This window comes from Myxine glutinosa, chromosome 6, assembly GCF_964187855.1.
Source record: "Myxine glutinosa chromosome 6, kmMyxGlut1.1, whole genome shotgun sequence".
Taxonomy (NCBI): domain Eukaryota; kingdom Metazoa; phylum Chordata; class Myxini; order Myxiniformes; family Myxinidae; genus Myxine; species Myxine glutinosa.
The window spans coordinates 56,419,339-56,432,354 of record NC_136266.1 but is presented as its reverse complement, the minus strand read 5'-3'; the positions used below and the strand labels follow the sequence as shown (position 1 = coordinate 56,432,354).

The following is a 13,016-nucleotide window of genomic DNA, read 5'->3' as shown; positions in this document are numbered from 1 at the left end:
ATAATGCGCTACGTTATGGCTAAAAATATGGATCTGAAGATGAAAGAAAAAAAAACCTATGTGCTGTGAATGGCAATGTTCGTCGCTGAAATGTGAAAAAACGCAATCGCGCGGCAAGGAACATCACGTGATCGCTCTGAGCGATCGATTGCAACTCTGCGTCGTGTCGTGGGCGTGGCCAACGTGGTCTCATGCTCCCAGGTGATAGGCTAACTCGAGCTCGAGAAAGCCATAATGCGCTACATTATGGCAAAAAAATATGGATCTAAAGATGAAAGGGAAAAAAACCTATGTGGTGTGAATGGCAATGTTCGTCGCTGAAATGTGAAAAAAGGCAATTGCTTTTCGCTCTGAAATACGTGCGAACGTGTAACTGAGTTAATGGCGGCAAGGAACATCACGTGATTGCTCTGAGCGAATCAGCGCGCTGCTCTGCGACCGGTCAGATTCCGTGCATAATATTCCTCGCTGAAATGCGCTGAGGTAAAAATATGGTTAAAAAATATGAAATAAATTTTTAGGTCGGCCATGTTCTTACCAGGCTCAATGGCCATGTCTGTGCCAAATATCAAGTACGTGAGCCTCTCCATTTAGGAGTCTATCGGTAACATTACACACACACACACACACACACACACACACACACACACACACACACACACACACACACACACACACACACACACACACACAAACTGTGTTTTATATATATAGATATATATATATATATATATACTGTATATATATATATATATATATATATATATATATATACTGTATATATATATATATATATATATATATATATATATATATATATATATATATATATATATATATATATATATATATATATATATATATATATATATATATATATATATACAGTATATATATATATATACAGTATATATATATATATACAGTATATATATATATATACAGTATATATATATATATACAGTATATATATATATATACAGTATATATATATATATACAGTATATATATATATATATACAGTATATATATATATATATACAGACTGATGTCTGCAGACAGACATTTGTCTGTAAGCAAAAATCGTCTGCAGACAGACAGTGAACCAATTGCTTAAACCCGCTTTGCACGCAGTTTGAGTACATTTAGTATTACACTTTAACTCTCACCAACTTTGATTGTGACACAAACACAAAAAGTAAACTCTGCAAAGCTTTGAACATGACAAATTAGGGTTGTGACTTGTAAATGTACCAAAGTAGAATTTCATGATGTTTCTCGATATAGTAAACTGTATCTAAATTGTATTTAACAAAAGTGTAAAAACGTCCTTCCTTTCTCTATTTTTGAGTTGGCGTTGGGCCTGAAGGAATGTCATTCAATATTGTACTTTTGAAGTTTGTTTATTAATTTTGGTTTATGTTCAAATCTTTGTTGGAACAGAAAGTTATAATCTCTAAACACTTTCAAGTCAGCATTTTCCTTGGAACATGTTACCTGCTTCAACAATACTTAAGCTTCAAACACAAGGAGTTGTAATGGCAAACCACGTTGTTTTAATAAGAGCTCTTGTCATTCACAGTGGTTCCTCATTGCTGTTATTACTTTGGTTAAACATGTAAATCCCTGTGGGTTTGTTTTGGTTGTTTTTGAAGGTTGGGGATTCAAGTGCCAATTACCCATGGATTTTATGGATTGATTTTGGAGAGTGATACAAAATGCAGTATTTGATCTCAAGATATTTGATTTTTAAAATGTGTTTGAATTATTTATTTATTTATTCTTTTTTAATGGCGGCTGTTTTAATTGTGTGTGTGTGTGTGTGTGTGTGTGTGTGTGTGTGTGTGTGTGTGTGTGTGTGTGTGTGTGTGTGTGTGTGTGTGTGTGTGTAATATGTATCACATGTCATGTATAACATGCGTACAACCATGATTCATGTGCATGTACAATCACAATTGCGGATGTGTATGTATAAATCACGACACATGGATGTATGCATTTGTATGCTGTTTAAAGTTTGTCATTTGTTGGTTTAAATCTGTTTCTTTTATATTTGGAAATCCATTTCATTTAAAAATGTTATTTCTTTTAGGAATGTACAGGTAGTGTACAAAAAAATGGAAACACCTCGGTAAATGAGGGTCACCAAATACAGTACATTGAAAGCAATGGCTTCCACACAGGTGTTCTTCATGTGTTAATTAAGCAAATAACATCCCAGCATGATTAGGGCAATGTAGAAAAATGCTGCACAGGCCTGGTTGCCTATAATTATGTCTAGCAACACTTTCTAAAATCCAAACTCACCCCTCCCCTCCTAAACTCCCCCCTCACCCATCCCTTTCAAATCTCCCCCCTTGCTCCTTCCCTCCTAAACTCTCCCCTTGCCCCTCCCCTCCTAAACTCCCTCATCACTGCTCCATTTCAAAACTCCCCCTCCCACTCCCCTTCAAATCTCCCCACCCTCCTTTTTTCTCCAATTCTCCCCTCTCACCCCTCCTCCTCAAAGCATCCTCCCCGCTTCCTCTCCCTTCCAACTCTTACCTCCATCTCCTCCAACCTTCCGCCTCGCTCTTCCCTCCCCTCAAACAACACCTCACTGTGCCTTATCCAATCACCATCAAACCTTTTGTCCTCCTCATCCTTCCATTTCTACTAGCTCTTCCGAAATCTCTGACACACCATCAACAGCTCTCCCTACATCCTCCTCCTCTTCCTCATCTTACCCTACCCCTTCCCTCCCCTGTCCTGTATCCGATGCTCCCCCTTCCTCTTCCTTAATGGTATGGACCTCAAACATCCGGAGCTTTCGCACAAACCTGATTGATCTCTCCATACAGGTTGCTTCTGACAAACCAGACTTAATCTGCTTAACAGAAACTTTCCTCCTTCAAGATGTCTCTGATTCCTTAATATCTCTCCCTAGTTACTCCCTCCTCCGATATGATAGACCTGAGCCTCGTCCTGGAGGTGGGGTTGCTATCTTTATCAAAAACTCTCTTCCTCACTCTCCCTGCACTGCCCTCTCTCCACCTCACCCCCAGGATAACCTCTGGCTACAGCTTCCCCTTCTCTCCCACCTTTTGTTCTTATGTGTGTTGTACCGTCCACCAAACAGTGATGACTCCATCTACATCTCGCTGTCTGATAACATGGACCAACTTCTATCTACTCATCCCAACTCTCTCTTCCTCATATGTGGTGATTTCAACTGTCATCATGCCAGCTCGCTGGGTGTGGGTACCTCTCTCTCACCAGGCATGGCACCTCAGAAAAGGACTTCTGCGACTCACTGGGACTAACACAATCTGTCAATTTCCCGACTCGGATATCAGTCAATGGAGCATCTTCTCTTCTAGACTTGGTTATGACAAACTTACCTGCAAATGTCTGCTGCTCTTCTTCTGCTCCAATCGGTTCCTCTGACCATATGCTTGTTAAAGTGGACATCTATCTGGCCATTCACAGAGCCTCCTCAGCGTCGACGAGTCTGGCATTTCACTCAGGCCAACTGGCACGGTCTTCAAGCAGCCATAAATCATCTGGACTGGTCTCCCATTTCTACTGCCTTTGACATCAACTCATCTTGGGAATTCTTCAAACATAAACTGCTCTCTCTCTCTCATGCACAGATTTATCCCATCTCTTCTTCAGTTGTCATACCTTTCCACCCATCCATGGTACATGGAATCTTCTGGTGAGGCAGTTGCCCTGAAACAACTTGCCTTTGCCTCCTGGAAGGCAAATCCAACGGAAGGCAATCTCATTTCCTTTCACAAAGCCTGGAACAAGTGTGCATCTACCCTCAGGAGAGCCAGGACACTATATCTCTCTCAAAGTGGGTCACTCTCAAAGAGTGAACTCTCAAAGATGTCTCCCACTTCCAAATCCTGGTGGCAACTTGTTAAATCTGTTTCTGGTGTTTGTTCCCCCTCCATCCCCTCCCTTACCTCAAATGGCTACACAGCTGACTCCGCACGTGAAAAAGCTGAATGCCTCAACTCTGCGTTTGCCTCAAAAACTTGTGTCCCAAACCCGTCCCTCTCGGTACCCACCATACCCAGTCGTACTCAGCTGCTCCTGGACTCTGTGTCCTTTTCTCCTGACAAGGTGAAGAAGTTTCTGTCAACTCTCGACTCTGATTCTACAACTGGACCAGACGGCATCAGCCACGGGTCCTAAAATCCTGCTCTGCCACTCTATCTTACCCTCTCCTGTTCTCTTCACCCTCTCTTTTGCTCATAGTCATCTGCCATCAGCTTGGAAATCAGCCAACATTACCGCTTTACACAAAAAAGATGCAAAAACAGATCCTTGCAACGACAGACCAATCATCCTGCTCCCAATTATCAGCAAAGTCATGGAATCAATCATTGCTTCGGATATCAAATCCTTCCTCTTCTCCAATGGCTTGATCTCTGATCATCAATTTGGATGCAGACCAGGTCACTCTACTCTGGACATGCTGCTTCTGCTGTCTCAAAAATGGATGGAGGTCCTCAATGTCAAACAGGAAATTAGAACTGTCTCCCTTGACATAACACATGCCTTTGATACGGTCTGGCACCCTGCTCTGCTCACCCAACTCTCCTCCTGTGGTATCCGTGGAAATCTTCACACATGGCTTGCGGACTTCCGCTCTGGCCGTAGTCAACTTGTGGCCCTGAATGAATTTCTCTCATCTCCCCTTCCTGTTCAGGCTGGAGTTCCCCAAGGCAGTGTTCTGGGCCCTCTGCTTTTTCTTGTCTTCATCAATGATCTCTCCGTCTCTCTGGAATATTCTCTCTATCTCTTTGCTGATGCCTCCACTCTCTGCCGCTCCATACCTCATCCCTCAGATCAGCAGTCTGCACCCTCCACACTCTCTGCAGACATGGACAAAATCACAGACTGGTCAAACAAGTGCAACATGTCTTTCAATCCTGACAAATCTCACACTCTTACTGTGTCTCTCCGAAAAGACCGACTGGACAACGTCCCATTTACTTTCTGAACAATCCTCTCCAAGAAGTTCTGTCACTCAAGCTTTTGGGTCTCACTATCTGCCATGATCTTTCCTGGGAAAACCACATTTCCAAGCTGGCCTCCAAAGCCAGTCGCCGACTGGGCATCCTCCGTCATGCGAAGTCCTTCCTTGGCACACCTGAGCTCCTCACCACATACAAGGCTTTCATCCGCAGCTCAATGGAGTACTGCTCTCCCCTCTGGACTGGCGCTCCTTGTATACAAAAAAAAAAAAAAAAACGGTGTTTAAGGTGAACTATGAGGAACTCCGAACTTGAAACTTGGAATTTGGAACTCTGAGCTTGGAACTCCGAGGGAAAGACATCATCAGCAAAGGGCAAAAGTGGGTGTAAGCGCATACTCCAGGATCGTGATATCCGTGCATTAATTATCAAGTGCAAAGCAAAGCAGGAGAGCAACTGCAGATCAATTGACTGTATATTTCAACCTGAGTGCTTGAGCATCCAGTTTCATCAAAAACGGTACCATAGTCGGTTGCAGTGCACAAACCGCTCATCACACCTGGCAATGCATGTTTCCGAGTCCAGTTAATGCAAAGAGCACAGCAAATGGACTACTAAGCAGTGGAAAAATGTGATTACAGTCAGATGAATCATCCTTCATCATCTTCTCGACAAACAGACGAGTACACATGCGGCGCCAACATAGATAACTCTACAGCCCTGCATGCTTGGTTCCAAAGTGATGGGTTCTGGGTTTGGTAATATTGTGGGGAGCATTGTCCTGGCATGGTTTGGGTGCTGTCATTCCCTTAGAAGGCAAGGTCAATGCTAATCGCTACTTAATGGTGCTGAGTGATCATCTTCACCCCATGTGTTCCAGCATTTATTTCCTACCAGGAGGGGTGTCTTCCAAGATGACAATGCTCCCATCCACAGAGCACGTGTAGTCGCCCAATGGTTTGATGAACATGACATTGATGTTATCCATATGTCATGGCCTTCTCAATCACCAGATTTGAACCCAATCGAGCATTTATGGGATATTCTGGAATGATGTCAAAGACAGTGTTTTCCACCTATGTCAAACAGATGTGAGTTGATTGACTTTTTCATGGAAGAATGATGTCTCATCCCTCCTGCAGAATTCCAGACGCTGGGGGACTTTATGCCCTGGCGCACACAGGCCGTACTGGCTACACGGAGTGGCCCAACGCCCTATTAAGCCCAACAACCTTACATTGGTGTTTCAAATTTTTTATCCACCTACCTGTACCATATGTGTGGAGTATTTCAACTTTTAATGTTTTTTTCTGACGAGAAATGTTCAGAATAACCTAACTCCAGCTTATGCATGAATTATAATGGGAAAATGTGATTAGCTTAATGTTGTCTCAATTAAAGTCACATTTTTAGAGAATGCAACGACGATGTTAAGTGAGGACCACGTGTATATGTATGTACATATATCTCACCATACTCAGTGGCGTAATGTGTCCGGGAAGTCGGTGGTTCAAACCCCAGCTGAGTCATACAAAATATTTAGAAAATGGTACGTGCTGCTTCCTTGCTTGATGCTCAGCATTTAAAAGGATAGTGTTGGTGATGCCAAGAACCTGCTTCGGAACCACCAACACTCTGTAGAGTATGGTACATCAAATCAAATGAAATGTATACCTCACACAAACCTAGCACATCTTAACACCTTGATTTGCCGATGAAAAGGCTTCTTAAGCCTATGTACACTGACAGCTGCAACGGTTTGCAATTTAGTAGCTGAGGCTGCTGTATTTATTACAGACGGTAATTGAGCCAGATTGCTTATTTATTTCTTATATATATTTCCATCGTTACACATGAGTGCATCCGGTGTGCACATTCACCTGTGGTTACATTCTCATATTATTAATTCATAGTGTGGTGAATTATACCTGAAAGCACTTGCAATGGTCACTGAAAATTTATTGCCGCATTGCCCAATGGGAATGCTGTAATTTAATGTGTTAGAAGGTGGTGAAACTGAGTGCAAAGCATACGAGGCTAGATTTGTCTCTTTGTAGTGATATTGTGCTGTTGAATATTGGCAATGTCCATCCCCTCGCACAAGTCCATTATCACACCCTGTTAGATCAATATCATACACCATTTCACTTAAGAAAACTTTGCTTAATTCCTTTATTGAGAAACCTGCAGTGTCTAACATCATGAAATGCTCACACCTATATTAGAGTAGATTCATAAACCCAATACTCTTTACTAAAAGTTAATTTAAGCCTGGTGTTGGCTTAGCGGTTAGGGTGCCGGCTTGGGATCCTAGGATCCTCGGTTCGAATCCCGATCGATCACTGAATTAACGCCAGGGGGGTTGACTCAGCCTGTCATCCTTCCGAGGTCGGCAAATTGAGTACCAGCTTGCTGGGATGAATGATCACGGTGTGTACCCCGATTTAGAATTGGTACACCGTATCCCTGCGCATTGTAAGAGCATGACCAAGGGTTGGCGTCAGGAAGGGCATCCGGCCATAAAAAACATTGCTTCAAACAGGGAACCATGATTGTCATGGGGCCCGCAAGGCTAACCCCCGCTCTAGCGGGGAAAATGGCCTTAAAACGATCATTCATTCATTCATTCAATTAAAGCGGCAAACATCTCACAAAAATACAGTGCCTTCAGAAAGTATTCACACCCCTTGACTTTTTTCACATTTTGTTGTGTTACAGCCTGAATTTAAAATTGACTTCATTGAAAAAAATTTTGTCATTGATCTATCTACACATAATACCCCATAATGTCAAAGTGGAATTTTCTTTCAGAATTTTTTTTACAAAATCATTAAAAATGGAATACACAAATGTCTATTTAACATAAGTATTCAATCCCCTGAGTCAATACTTCGTAGAAGTGCCTTTGACATCGATCACAACTTTGAGTTATCTTGGGTTTGTCTGTCTCATCTTTGCACATGTGGATTTGGAGGAATTTCTCCCATTCTTCCTTGCAGATTTGCTCAAGCTCTGTTAAGTTGGATGGAGAGCGCCGGTGACAGCAATCTTCAAGTCTTTCCACAGATTTTCAATGGCATTCAAGTCTTGGCTTTGGTGGGGCCACTCAAGGACCTTCACATTCTTGTTCTAAAACTATTCCAGTGTTGCTTTGCTTGGATGCTTGTGGTCATTGTCCTGTTGGAATGCAAATCTTCGCCGCAATCTAAGGTCTTTTGCACTCTGAAGCATGTTCTCCTCAAGGATTTGTCTGTATTTGGCTCCATTAATTGTTCCCGCTATCCTTTTGTTCTTTATCCTAGTCTCTGCCGCTGAAAAGTCCCTGCTGCTGAAAATTGTTCCCGTATCCTAGTCCCTGCCGCTGAAACGCATCCCCATAGCATGATGCTCCCACCACCATGCTTCATGGTCGGGATGGTGTTAGATGGGTGATGAACTGTGCTCAGATTCCGCCAGATGTAGCACTTTGCATTCAGGCCAAAGTGTTCAATTTCTGTCTCATTAGACCACAGAATATTTTTGTCTCATGCTCTCAAGAGTATTTCACGTGCCTTTTTGCAAACTCCAAGTGTCCTGTCATGTGCTTTTTTTCAGGAGTGGCTTCCATCTGGCTAATCTCCCATAAAGCCTCGACTTATGAAGTGCTGCAGAGACTGTTGTCCTTCCGGCAGGTTCTCCCATCTCAGCCAAGGAACTCTGTAGTTCTGTCAGAATGGTCATTGGGTTCTTGGTCACCTCCCTGACCAAGGTACTTCTTGCCGGTTTGCTCAGTTTTTTTGACGGCCAGCTCTAGGAAGAATCTGAGTAGTTCCATATTCTTTCCATTTTCTAATGATGGAACACACTGTGCTCTTGGGTACTTTCAACACTTTAGAAATTGTTTTCCACCCTTCCCAAGATATATGCCTCCTCACAATTCTATCTCGGAGTTCTACGGACAGTTCCTTGCACTCTGTGGTAGAGTTTCTGCTCTGGCATGTACTGTCAACTGTGGGACCTTATATAGAAAGGTGTGTTTCTTTCTAAATCATGTCCAATCAATTGAATTGGCCACAGGTGGACACCAATGAAGTTGTAGAGACATCTCAAGGATGATCAAAGGAAATTAGATTCACCAGAGCTACATTTGCAGTGTCATAGCAAAGGGGTTGAATACTTATTGACTCAAGAGATTTCAACTTTTCATTTTTAATTTTTTTTTTAAAAAATTCGAAAGAAAATCCACGTTTCCATTATGTGGTTATGTTTAGATCAGTGACAAAAAAATCTCAATTAAATCCATTTGAAATTAAGGCTGTAACACAACAAAATGTGAAAAGGTCAAGGGGTGTGAATACTTTCTGAAGGCACTGTATATTGCCACCAATGTAGATGAACCTTTCTATTGCCCAGAATTGTTGGACCACCATGATTCCAGGAAGGTTGCTGGTTTTTGGATAGATCAAAGCTGGAGCAGGGACAGATGGGCCTTTCACTTTTTACATCACCCTCTCAGCATGAAGCAAAATGATTTATAAAATGCAAGCAATTAAGCCATCATCAAAAAGACTTACTGTTTCACACATTTTGTTTGAGGAAGATTTAGAGACTTCCTCTTGATTACCGAGGGAACACCTTTTATTCTGGATCCACGGAGATGGTCTGAGAGAGATTCAGCTCATATATAGTACAGTACTACTTGTCATTCCACTGTACAGTTGTAAATCTTCACATGGGTCACAAAGAGACTTGGCTGGTGGTGGAGTGTTTTGCTCTGGCATGGAAGAATGTTGCATTATTAACAAGGAGAGATGGGGTGTGACCTCAGCTTCGGATGTGTGATTTAAGTTGGATGCTGTCATAACTAGTTTGGGGATATTCGATGCATCTCAACCGAATTCATCTTATTTAACGCACAATCAATATGTAATCTCTGTTGCATTTTCCCTTATTACCAAAAATCACTGACTGTATGACCTTTGTTTAGCTCTATGCATCGTTTAATTGATGGATTCAAAATCGCCTTATCACCATTGCCATCTTCACAGGTGTGTTGGAAAGAGGCCCACAGATTTGAAACAGACCAAGACAACAAAACACCTCTTTGTGGTGAGTCAAAGCGGATTGGTCAGGGTATTGCTTGACCTGTGATGAATTCATCGTGTTCACCTGTGGTGTGGATTTGGGTTAACAAGCAAGGCCTCATGAATTAATCACCTATTTGATATTTTGTGATATTGTGATATTTTGCATGATTAAGAGGTGGTTGCAGGTTGTGGAGGAGGGTCTGGCTTGAAAGCTTCTTAGAAGCGAGAAGGATTGGTTGGTTGGTGGGGATTGGCCTGAGTATTAGAAAGTGCGAGGCACAAAGGTTATAGTGAGAAATACCATGCTATACTATTTGAATAGAAATCATAATATTGAATAGAATAGAATAGAAATATAGTTTGTTCCCCCTCCATCCCCTCCCTCACCTCAAACGGCTTAACGGCTGACTCCGCACGTGAAAAAGCTGAATGCCTCAACTCTGTGTTTGCCTCTAAATCTTGTGTCCCAAACCCATCCCTCTCTGTACCCACCGTACCCAGTCGTACCCAGCTGCTCCTGGACTCTGTGTCCTTTCCTCCTGACAAGGTGGAAAAGTTTCTGTCAACCCTCGACTCTGATTCTGCAACTGGTCCTGACGGCATCAGCCCACGGGTCCTAAAATCATGTTCTTCTGCTCTTTCACTCCCTCTTTCTGTTCTCTTCACCCTCTCTTTTGCTCAAGGTCATCTGCCATCTGCTTGGAAATCAGCCAACATCACCGCTTTGCACAAAAAAGGTGCAAAAACAGATCCCAGCAACTACAGACCAATCAGCGTTCTCCCAATTATCAGCAAAGTCATGGAATCCATCATTGCTTCAGATATTAAATCTTTCCTCTTCTCCAATGGCTTGATCTCTGATCATCAATTTGGTTTCAGACCTGGTCACTCTACTCTGGACATGCTGCTTCTGCTTTCTCAACAATGGATGGAGGTCCTCAACGTCAAACAGGAAATTAGAGCTGTCTCCCTTGACATTTCACGTGCCTTTGATACGGTCTGGCACCCAGCTCTGCTCACCAAACTCTCCTCCTTTGGTATCCATGGAAATCTCCACGCATGGCTGGCGGACTTCCTCTCTGGTCGTAGTCAATGTGTGGCCCTGAATGGGTTTCTCTCATCTCCTCTTCCTGTTCAGGCTGGAGTTCCCCAAGGTAGTGTTCTGGGCCCTGTGCTTTTTCTGGTCTTCATCAATGATCTCTCTGACTCTCTTGAAAATCCTCTCTATCTCTTTGCTGATGACTCTACTCTCTGTCGCTCCATTCCTCATCCCTCAGATCGGCAGTCTGCAGCCTCCTCACTCTCTGCAGACCTGGACAAAATCACAGACTGGTCAAACAAGTGGAACATGTCTTTCAATCCTGACAAATCTCACACTCTTACAATGTCTCTCCGAAAGGACCGACTGGACAACCCTCCCATCTACTTTCTCAACAATCCTCTCCAAGAAGTTCTGTCGCTCAAGCTTTTGGGTCTCACTATCTGCCATGATCTTTCTTGGGAAAACCACATTTCCAAGCTGGCCTCCAAAGCCAGTCGCCGACTGGGCATCCTCCGTCGTGCGAAGTCCTTCCTTGGCACACCTGAGCTCCTCACCACATACAAGGCTTTTATCCGCAGCTCAATGGAATACTGTTCCCCCCTCTGGGCTGGTGCTCCTGCCTCACACCTTGCTCGGCTTCACGTCCCACCTCCCCCCAAGTCCTCACGATGTCCCTGCTCTCAAATGTTGTGTTTGTGTCCTTCCCCCTCTTCCCCCTCTCTTTTGTGTCCTTCCCCCTCTCTCCCCATCTTGTCTGCCGCTCCCCTTGTTTTTTGTGTTTTGTGTGTCGGTTTGTCTTTTTGTGTGATTAATGTTAGCTCTTTCACGAGCCTCGATCTTGTGTATAAAAAAAAAAAAAAAAAAAAAAAAAAACTTCCTTCCTTGTAGATACCACGTGCTCTACCAACACAGACCAATTTGACATCACTTTGTTTCCATTATTCGATTTGTGATGAAGCAGTGTGCTTTGCCATTTTTCCATGTGACTGACCATTTTCCTGCTGAACGTACCCGATTAGATACCATCGGAAGGTCTGGTCAGAGGTTTCCTGGATCCTGGATTGCCAAAAAGCAGTTGCTAGCTGGTTATGAACCACAAAGCTCAGGCCAACCACGCAAATTTTGGAATCGGATTTTCAGTCACAATCTCCACTTTATCATCTGCAGGCTGGCTACCTATGCATCGATGAAGCTTCCAAACAATATGGAGATGGAAGAACTTATGTGGTGGGCATGGCCATGGCCACATCCAAAGTATATGTCAAGCAGGCTCGGAAGGCCAACGCTTGTTAGAACTGCTTCCAGCCACGACACTCTCATGTGCATCCGGATCTAAAGGTGACACACTCACCTGTCCTCAGCATTTACCTGGGTGGGGGTTTATAAGTGAGGATGTTTTTACAATTGAGTCAGATCACTTTTCTCTAGATGCCGCCAGACACCTACGGCATGCAGGGGAATTGTCAGCATGTGCTGGCATGAGGTCACTTTTCTTGTCCTTTTTTGACTTGAGAAGTATCTCATTTATGAGGAAGGCCCACTTACTTTCCTTTGGGCTGAGCTTAATAACCACTTCCTTCATAATGCTTTTATAGGCTGTTGCTAAACCTTCACTCCCATTGGCTGGTGAACAATAACTGTCTTATATGGAGCCTGCAGTGACTAAAGAGGTGCATAAAGCGCAAGCAGGTTAAGTAATTACCTTTGCCTTCTTAAGAATAGGAAAGCTTATAATCTAAGGGGTGTGATGGTTTCCACTTTGATAACCAGTCACAGTCTTGTGATTTTGTGTTGTTAAACTCCTTACATTTTTGAAATACATGTAATTTGTTTTATAACAGGCCCTTGCAATAAATGCAGTGGGATATGTAAGATGTGCCACTTTAGTTTAAATGAGATGTGTTTAGTGAAAGTGTAAGTAAATTACAAGGAACTTCAACA

The 13,016-nt window shown here is 42.9% G+C and overlaps 1 protein-coding gene across 7 annotated transcripts in view; it reads left to right on the top strand.

Moving 5' to 3' along the window:
- LOC137429810 (uncharacterized) overlaps window positions 1-13,016 on the top strand; it is a 118,575-nt gene that overhangs the window by 39,946 nt on the left and 65,613 nt on the right. For all 7 annotated transcript variants that reach the window (XM_068120078.2, XM_078779879.1, XM_068120077.2 and 4 more), the window contains exon 2: window positions 9,995-10,055. The gene's annotated coding sequence lies outside the window, so the exon portion shown is untranslated. The remainder of the gene's footprint in view (window positions 1-9,994; window positions 10,056-13,016) is intronic.